Source organism: Zea mays, chromosome 4 (assembly GCF_902167145.1).
Source record: "Zea mays cultivar B73 chromosome 4, Zm-B73-REFERENCE-NAM-5.0, whole genome shotgun sequence".
In the NCBI taxonomy this organism is placed as follows: Eukaryota; Viridiplantae; Streptophyta; class Magnoliopsida; order Poales; family Poaceae; genus Zea; species Zea mays.
This window is the reverse complement of record NC_050099.1, coordinates 8,948,827-8,954,546: the sequence shown is the minus strand read 5'-3', so window position 1 is coordinate 8,954,546 and position 5,720 is coordinate 8,948,827. Positions and strand designations below refer to the sequence as shown.

Genomic DNA, 5,720 nt, shown 5'->3' with positions numbered 1-5,720 from the left:
TAACGGTAGAGAAATGGTAGATAGAGGTAGAGGTCTAGGTACATGCATGCATACACGATATATACGACGTCATGCATGCCATAATATGCCTTATTTCATACAATGATGCATGGATGGATACTAGAAACATACAATGCCGTAGTAATAAGGTGGTGGGATCTCAAAACGGAACGCCATCCTGCGTAGTACAGTACTAAATTAAGCACGCTGAGCGGAGCACTTTCAGGTGCGCGGCGGCGGCGCCGGGCTGAGGGTGTGGTCGTACTGGATAGGCTCAGGGACCCACTTTCTCGTGTTGATGAACGTGTCTGCCATGTACGTGGCCGCCTCGGCGGTGGCATTTAGGACGCGAAAGCCCAGCCACTTGACGTGGCTGGACGTGTCGGCAACGGCGCTGTCGTTGCCGTATTCCAGGTAGACGACAGTCTAGGTGGTATCCTCGACGACCTTGTTCATGTTCCACGCTACCCAGCCGTTGGGGCTGAACACACGACTGAGAGACTTCTTGATGAAGGCGACATGGGAGAAGTTCCTATAGGGGCGGCCAAGGTAGGTCTCCACGCCATCGAGGTCCACGTCCGGCGCCGCTTCCATGGTGCATATGTGGAACAAGAAGTCAGACTCGCGGCTGGCGTTGTTGCAGCCCTACACCGTCAGCACATTGTGCTTGCCTTTCGGGGGGCGGCGCACCAGCAGTGGGCAGCTCTGGAACATGGCCTGGGCATTGCCAAACATAAATTAAGTCCACGGTGCCCCAGATCAAGGTCTGCAGGTAGAACTGGATCCCGTTCTTCGCATACAAGGTGTCCTCATGACCTTCCATGCTGCACCGGTAGACGACCGACTTGTTTGAATTTGACCTTAGTGCCACGTCCTACCTCCTTTCTGGCCCTGCCATGTTTCTAATTGTCAGGTTCTGTGCTATGAAGCCGTGACCCAAGGCATCTGCAGCAACAACAACAAATTAATAGTTCTGATTTACAGTATGCATGCATGACAACTCAACTGCAGTGAAATATCGATCGCCATAGTTACTCACTCACTATCACCGTCATGTTCATGGGAACGCCAGTTGCATTGCTCTTGTTCCCTATGATGACGGTGGCACCGACCCCATCGCCGATCAGCATCACGTTCCTTCTTGTTATGTTGACGGTCTTGTCGTAGACGCCAGAGAGCACATGCACGATGTACATGTCCTCCTTGGCTTCTTGTGGTGCGTCATCCAGGGCTGCCTGGATGCTGGTGTAGCAAGGCGGCGGAGCAGCGACGCCACCGCACCGCTTCACTACGATAGCATCCGCACGTGGAGGCCAGCTCCCTGGCGGATCAATGACGTTGGACAGGCGGCTGAGAACGGCTGCGTGGTCTTCGTCGTTGCCACTGCCAGCAGGCAGCTTCTGCCTCGTCTCCAGGCCGCCGCTTGCAACGACAACCAGCACAGCGAGCAGCAGGGCCACCGCCATGGCCAGGCCTAGGCAGCACCTCCTCACACCGCCTACCATCCCCTATAAGCTGCGATCGATCTGATCTGATGTGATGGTACACTGGCTCTGTGATACCCGGTTTGCAAGGAAGAGAAGTTGGAGGTTATTCTTTTTGTTTGTTTTTTCTCTCATTCGGGTGTTGTGCTTTGGAGATTTGGAATTTGTGGAAAACATTCACCAGTATAACAGTAGAGTGGTTGGTCGGGAGATGTCGTGCAAGCGAGTTGGGCCGTGAATCGCAATCCGGCCCACTAACCCTCCCCTAACCCTAGTCGCCCCCCCTTTTCCCCCTTGGGATTTTGCAGCCGCCCCCTTCCCCTCCCCTTCCTCTTGGACGCTGCCTCCCGCCTCTACCATCTTCTTCCTCCTCAAACCTTGCAGCCCTCACCACCCAAAACCCTAGCCGCCCCCCCCCCCCATTTTCCCCCCTCCAAGGTGCAGTCCTCCCGCGTGGTTCTTCGTCATGTGGCTGCGATCTCAATTGGAGATTGGAGGGAGAAAGAAGGAAGGAGGAAGGGAAGAACCCAAGGTGAATTTGTGATTTACTTTTGTTGTTTTTATGCTGCAATCAATTGGATTATGCGTTTATCTTTGCGAATCGGTAGAGGTGCTGTCCAGGAATTTTGTGAGTGGGTGAGCAGCAGTAGTTCTAGTGATTTCTGGGAATTTTCGTGGATTAATTAGTGGGAATTAGTGGGATAATCATGTAGATCTTTGTCATACCTTTCCAACGAGTACTTAAGCGCTCGATTCGGAGTTATAATTTAGGAGATATCGTTGTTTGAATTCGGGTATGTTGCTGTCCAAAAAAACAGATTTTTCAGGTGGGTGAACAGCAGTAGTATTAGCAGTTTCTGGGAATTTCTTATCTTTCCAATGTAGGGCTTTGTCTTATCTTTCCAATGAGTACTTATGCGCTTGATTTAGAATTATATTTTAAAAGGTATCGATGTTTGAATCCGGGTATGTCGCTGTCCAGAAGAGAAAAAAAAACAGATTACAGGGTTTATCTTGTGGACTGTTTTGGGCTAATTAGATGTTGGAATTTAATTATAAATTGTATACAAAACTTGTGGGGAATTTTATGTAAATGCCTCTAGAGTTTTTGTTTGTTACCACTGCTGTCTTAATTTTAAAGTTATGGAATTGTTAAGCAGCACCGCTGAGATTGTGCGTAGGTGCGGCGTTGTTTTTGAGGCTTTTTATGTGAAATTGGTGCACTAAGTTGGGTGTCAAAACAGGTGGTGGACTTCCAAATCGTACTTAGGGATTTGCCCAAACTTCCGTTGAAGGCAAGTAAAACAGTAATGGTTATTCCGTTTGTCGATGGACGAGCCTTATACTTGTTTATGTTGTGCTATTTGTGCTCGTATTCATATTTCCAATTGAGTACCATCATATTAAGTTATTCATGTTTTATTAATTACATATGTTGAGGTTGTGGTTTGATCGTGTACCCATGTGGTTTATTTAGTGGAATCGGTGGAAGTATATGTCTAGCACATTTTATTTGGGAAGAATTCATGTTGTTGTCTTGCATAATGCATTTATCATCCATTGCATTGAAGTTTTGTCGCGATCTTATGCTCCGACCGTACCGGTACAATGAGCATCATATGTTGCCCGAGAAGGGGTATGATGCAGCTTCATATCCTTAGAGATATGAAGGCAGAAGTCATTACTGCATCTGTAGCCATGTGCATTCATGGGAGAGGTGTGGAATCTATTATGTGGATGTGGATAGTGTGGATCTTTACCTTGTGATTCATCTAGGCATTGAGTAATTACTTACTTGATTATTTGCTGCAAATTAATACTCAAGAAGAAGTTTTGAACTACGTGGTTGTTTAAGCATGGTTGGTTTACATTGTCCAATTGTTGTTTGCTCTGTTTACTTGTTGAGATGTGTCATCTCACTCTTGCATTGTCTGATGCAGGCACCTGATTTCTGCTTTGGAAAAGGAGGGTTGTAGCAGCACGGCCACTACACATTTAATAAAGGAACCACTGCTTAATAATGTTGTTAATCAGGGACGGTCAAGTCTAGGGAATTATTATGTTCTAGCCTTTCATGGTAGTTGAGCTAATTTTGGGGTGGGCTGAGTTACCTAACCTTTTATTTGGTCATGAATGTGTTTTACTACTTTTGCATTTTGATTATACTACGTGAATTATCTGTCTTTTATATCCTGTATGAACTCCATGTTCCCCCCTTGTTATGCTTCTTTCAAGGGAGGTGCTGCCGGATTGTGCAATACTTTCTCTCTTTAATTCGTTTCTTGTGTTGCATAAGTTTAGTGGGAAGGGTATTTGGTAACATCCAATGTGTGGGATCAGTGGAGGTCTTACAGGCTCCTAACCTTACACACTTACCATTGTGCACGTCTTCGCTGGCTAACACCGGCAGCATCCCATATATATAGTCCCGGCCCTCCCTGCCCGATCGAGGAAGAAGCCTGCATGTGCCCACGACGAGAAGCCGGCGCGGGGCAAGAATAATGGATCAGGGAAGAAGGGCCCTTCATGTCAACCTCCTAGTAATTTAGTAAAGGAAAATGTTCCCCCAAAACGATTTAATAAAGAAAAAGTTTCCCCGAAAGATTTAGTAAACTAAAAAGATTTCTGCATGGGTTCTTTCGTCTCTTATTTATGGATTCTATATATATAGTTTTTTCGAGTGTGTTGAAGATGACGATGCACGGTGATTGCTTTACACCAAAGCCTGCATAGTGGGGTTTATTTTCTCCTTCCCCCTCGATTGTGCAAGTCTTGAATGCCAACCTGCTCTTGCCTGGGGCAATTTTGATGGGATTTCTAGACTGGTCCTTCTCCGGTGGCGCCATTGGCAATGCCACCGCCTCCTTCAACACCGAAACGATTTTGCATTCCTCATAAAATGACTTGGCAGATCCGAAGATGAAGTCTATGGTTCCCTTGATGGCACATGCCTTGAAGTAGTGCAGACCCGTCTGGTCATACAGAGCACCCTAGCTGCCTTCGATGGTGCAATTGTAGAAGGTTGCCTTTGTTCCCATCACTCGCAGTGCTGGTACATCACCTTTCTTTTCCCCTGGCTTTGATAGCAGCACGTCGTTCTTGAAGACAACGTTGTAGGTTGCCTTTGATTTTTTTTGTGGGTCCTATGCACCGCATAAAACTAAAATGTTATCATTGCAAAAAGAATTCTGATCGATTTGTGTGTCCGCGACCAATCATAGCAACCAATGTAGTCAAAATTCATACTAGCAAATATTTTTTTTCAAATCTATTTGCACAGTTGTGTTATTGTATAAATTTTGTCAGCCGACCGGTGACTTACTTATATATAGCAGTACTATTACCAACTTGTGTAGAGCTTATATCAACAATTACTTGTGTGTATTAGCTCATATGAAATAATGATAGATATAATCCATTTATATAGATTGAGGATACATATTATATATGTATATATATATATATATAAATATTGACATACATACAGAGAGAGTACGTACAATAATAGCAGAGAAATGGTAGATAGAGGTAGAGGTCCAGGTACATGCATGCATACACGATATATACGACGTCATGCATGCCATAATATGCCTTAATTCATACAATGATGCATGGATGGATACTAGAGACATACAATGTCATAGTAATAAGGTGGTGGGATCTCGAAACGGAACGCCAGCCTGCGTAGTACAGTACTAAATTAAGCACGCCGAGCAGAGCACTATCAGGCGCGCGGCGACGGCGCCGCGCTGAGGGTGTGGTCATACTGGATAGGCTCAGGGACCCACTTGCTCGCATTGATGAACATGTCCGCCGTGTACGCGGCCACCTCGGCGGTGGCGTTTAGGACGCGGAAGCCCAACCACTTGACATGGCTGGACGTGTCGGCAACGGCGCTGTCGTTGCAGTATTCCAGGTAGACGATGGTTCGGGTGGTATCCTCGACGACCTTGTTCATGTTCCACGCTACCCAGCCGTTGGGGCTGACCACGCGACTGAGAGACTTCTTGATGAAGGCGACGTGGGAGAAGTTCCTATAGGGGTAGCCAAGGTAGGTCTCCATGCCATCGAGGTCCACGCCCGACGCCGCTTCCATAGTGCACATGTGGAACGAGAAATCGGACTCGCGACTGGCGTTGTAGCAGTCCTACTCCATCAGCACATTATGCTTTGCCTTTCGGTGGGCAGCGCACCAGCAGCGGGCAGCTCTGGAATATGGCCTGGGCATTGCCAAAC

The 5,720-nt window shown here is 46.8% G+C and overlaps 1 pseudogene; it reads right to left on the bottom strand.

The window, feature by feature from the left end:
• Positions 1 to 222: 222 nt before the first annotated feature.
• LOC118477046 (putative pectinesterase/pectinesterase inhibitor 38) lies at positions 223 to 1,505 on the bottom strand (annotated as a pseudogene).
• Positions 1,506 to 5,720: the final 4,215 nt, after the last annotated feature.